The sequence below is a fragment of the Synchiropus splendidus genome, chromosome 8, assembly GCF_027744825.2.
Source record: "Synchiropus splendidus isolate RoL2022-P1 chromosome 8, RoL_Sspl_1.0, whole genome shotgun sequence".
NCBI classification, from domain to species: Eukaryota; Metazoa; Chordata; class Actinopteri; order Syngnathiformes; family Callionymidae; genus Synchiropus; species Synchiropus splendidus.
This window is the reverse complement of record NC_071341.1, coordinates 22,638,505-22,642,655: the sequence shown is the minus strand read 5'-3', so window position 1 is coordinate 22,642,655 and position 4,151 is coordinate 22,638,505. Positions and strand designations below refer to the sequence as shown.

Here is a 4,151-nt window from a genome sequence, read left to right as displayed (position 1 = left end):
CTCATTTGAAAGGCTGTGTGCGGTGGAGGAGATGCTGGAAAGGTGGAGGAATGAGTGTGAATGGAAGAGTGAAGATGCAAGGACAGAATAGTTCAGTGATCCAGGGTAACGGTCAGAGATAAAGGGAGGCGAAGAGGAGGGTGAAGACAGGGTGGAAGAGGAGTTTAGGACAGAAGTGAGGCCATGCAGCCATGGAGAACAGTTTAGGAACTTGGGAAATAGAAAGTCAGCAGTTAGGGTCTGTAGATGTCTATAGAATGAGGACTGGTTTCGGTGGAGGAGGCAGACTTGATGTGGCGACCCCTGGTGAGACCAAGAAACGTGCTGTCAACTCCTCACAATTCTGAGCTATAAGTTTGTGATATTGGAGACATAAAACAGGCATTTATTTTCTCTCAGATTTGACACCGTTCTTGTAGTGAGCAGATCAGTCTGCAGCATGGCATCATGATGATATATGATATGCTGTATAAACAACACTTGTGCTAAAATGTGAAATACAGGCAAAGAAATGAAGGCACTTTGAGAACAGGTCTGCAATTTAGTACTGGCTCCTACCAGTAAACAGACATTTTCAGGTCTAGCTTTCGTGCTCTCAGTTGTATTTTAGTCATGTGTTTGCTTTTGGATCTGCCTGTTGAAAGTCGGGCTGCAGAAGAATATGTCTGAACAAAAGGAATGTCCTTGATTCAGCAGCAGCAGATGAATATGTTCAATACGCCATCATGACAGAAGACTGCAGCAGCGCCACCTGGTCTTAAATCCAGCTGAAGCTGTGGGGGTGGGTTTTCTCTGCACAGCTGACTTGTCGCCAAAGGGAGTTCAATTAATCGTCCCTTTAATAACGGCAGGAGAAAAACAGCTCCAACATCGAGTCAACCAAGACTTTACATACTCATAGAGTATATAAAAAAAACTGTTTCCATGAAGAACTATCACTAACATCATGATGCAGACAAGTGCAACGTTTGGTCTTCAAAACTGGGTCAAACACCGGCGCCATCTTGTGACGTAACCAGAGGCACCAACTCTGTAAACAAGCACAGCTGAGTGCGTGGCAGCAGAGAAAGCCGTGAGCAAAGATCGGCAAAGATTCGTGCGATTTGTCAGCGGATTTTGAGGAAGAAGAGCAGGTTTTTATTCAAAACCACTTATTAGAGGAGAGGAAGAACTTTAAGTTTACACTTACTACAGGAAATTTAAAAAAAAAAAAAACCTATTGATGAATATAACTTTAGACTCACTTTCAAAACACTTTTCTGGATGAAGGAAAATTGCATTGTGGTCGTAAATAGACACTGGGAAATGATCTGCTATGATTACACCACATGGAAACATATGTATTTCTTTTAAGAAAAAAGGTGATAAAATTAAAGCAATTATTAGTTAAATGATAAGAGGCTACATGTTGGTTCTTTTCGGGACCTAAAAGTTTCCACGTATTCGTTCACTCACCTCTGACTGCTATTGATTTTCTTTCTTCATCACCTACGGCTTCACGCCGACAGTCCAGCCTGAGGATTTTAGAAGCGATACCATTGGCATTTCAATCCCAAAATCTCAGTTTAGCTCACAGAACCCTCGACTCCACTGCTGTCACGGTGTGTAGCAGTGTGGGTGGGAGTGTGTCTGCTTTTCTGCTCTGCGTTGCGACCCGCTGACACCTTCTTTGACAGCTCTTGTTACTGTGATAGCTTTTTAAATCTTCTGTTCTCCAGTGGTGTATAATATCATGAAACTAATTCACTAAAATAGAATATATTTTACATGCGTCATAGATCCAAATGTTGTTGTGGATTTTATTGCACGTGTATTTGGTGTCAAATGAAGCCAATGTATTCATAATTTATCAGTGTGAGTTGTTTTTTTGGGAAGCACTGTTGAAAGGCCAGGAAATACTGATGTAGTGTGCCAACGCCAGCCTATTACAAACCACACTAGAGTGAACATTCAGCACAAGGAAACAGAGAAAAAGGAAGCTGAATGGATTAGTTCTACGTCGTAAGCCATGGTTCTGGAAAAATGGCTCCTTGTTCCAAAACAAAATGAGGTCTGATTTTGCACATCATGACTCCTGCCAATACCAACGTGAGAGCAGACCTCACACGCGGAGGTAGAAAGGTCGGCCTCTTGCACATGGCTCCGCCTTTACTGCCAGTACATGTGTGAAATTGCGTTGTGCAGTCCATAGAATCCATTAAAGAGATTATGAAGATGTGCATCGCAAAGCTGACATTTGCTGAGTTCAGAATATTATGGCTGCCATTAGCTGAGCTTCAAGCCGACCGGACACATCTCACATCAGCCCACACAAATTGGACCAAACTTTTGGCCGCACTCTTCAGTGTGGAAATGCAAATTGGTGCCACTTGGTGACGCGAAAGTAGAATATAAAAGCTGACGTGCCATTATGACACGACGTGGGTCGCGAAAAGGATTCTGGATTGGATGCGCCAGCAAAGCAAGTTGCTCTGGATGTGATCGCACCTCACTAGTTTATACAGTCGGCGTTTTGTGCAAACAGCTTTGCCGAGCGCGTCGTCCAGAAGTGCCTATAAAGTGTCACATCTTCATCTGATCGACTTGAGCATGTCAAATACTGAGCACATCTGAGTCAGCAGTTTTCAGTGGCTGATTTTTTGGAAAATTGTCCCTTTAAAAATGATGGTCTGTAAATAAAAATGTATTTATTTATCATCGCCACATGCATTTGCTTCAGTCAGCGGCCAAGTAGGTTCAATGCTCAGTTGTTAATTGGTTCCGAATTTTTTTTTTTTGGTCATTCATTCATTTTGACGAACCAGGTGACATAAGAATGATGTCTCTGTTGCATATTAAATGACCTCTAATCCAAAATATAAAAATATAAAACCATCCTGCTCCTGCTGTTTACTGTCTACAGGTATATTTTTAGGTCTCATCTACATTAAGAGCACCTTCCTAAGACATTGTAACACATTTATAAGGTGTTTAGAAGATGTTATTGATGGTCATAATGATGTTTGATAAATTATAACAATGTTTCTTGAGCATTATAAAGGTTAGGGTTTGGTGTTCATGAGTCTTTAAGACTAAGTTAAGTCCAATACAAACCGTGTCATGATGCTATTATGAGCATTCATAGCATGTTCTATAAAGCCTTATAAATGTGTTATGACGGCTTGTGAATGTAACAACATTGCATTAGAGATGAGTGCTCAAAGAAAAGTGCTATAGTTTGGGGTCTCCTCTGAGTTTGACTTGCCTACGACATATCACCAGGCTGGCATCCTATAGTGGCTCATAAGGAGCAGTGGTCGACCAGGCTGCTCACCTTGTACACACATCCAGGTGAGAACAGGCTCATGGATAGTTTCCATCTTTACTGGGATCTTCACAGTGTTTTAATGTTGACCTCGATCATCAGACCTCTAGCTGGTCCCGGGGTAACTGATGGTCTGGGCCTTAAATGACCAACAGGAGCACATCATCTGCATATAACAATACTTTGATTCTTTTTGTTTGCCAGTTGTCCTCAGGTTGTGCCGCCCCAAAAATCGTGGATGAAAGTTACAGCCTGAAATATACAGCCTGATATGAGCCAAGCTTTGGTTCATAATCTAGGAACAGTGGTGTCTTTGAATGATGAGTAGACTTGAAGAAGGCCTTCTTCTCATCTTCTTCTCAAGAATAGTTTACCAGAAATACATACTTAATGGCAGCTTGTTATTATTATTATTATTATTACATAATAAAATGTCATATACTTGTAGAGCAGCATAGCATTAAAGTTAAAGTTCACAAAATGACAGCTGATTTATATAGGAAGAAGGACAAGGACTACAAAGGCGCATGGTGTCTGCAACTGGTGTCCTTTGATCCAAAATCTCAGTCACAGACGTATTTAGAGCCGCTTCAGTAAACTTGTTGGTTCATAGTTTATTTAAGACGTAATGTATTAGCTTGTTTTTAAAGCTAAATGAATGGGAACTGGGCGGCCATCGCTTTTTCCCCAGTACAAGATGAGAGGACGTTTTCCTGCCAACGTTGTCGATTGCTCTCCACATGGAAAAGCACCTCACAGTTACGGTGAGAAAAGACACAGAGCTACATGAGCTAGCAAGAGCAATAAATTATACACTGGAACTTTGTCATTAACTTGAATATTTTAA

At 41.3% G+C, this 4,151-nt stretch overlaps 1 long non-coding RNA gene across 1 annotated transcript; it reads right to left on the bottom strand.

Moving 5' to 3' along the window:
* Positions 1-270: 270 nt before the first annotated feature.
* LOC128764075 (uncharacterized) lies at positions 271-3,685 on the bottom strand. The gene is made up of 3 exons (XR_008415711.1): positions 3,314-3,685; positions 1,456-1,514; positions 271-1,030 (listed from the first exon to the last, which is right to left on the bottom strand). It is a non-coding gene; the product is annotated as an uncharacterized LOC128764075 (long non-coding RNA).
* Between the last annotated feature and the right edge of the window lie 466 nt (positions 3,686-4,151).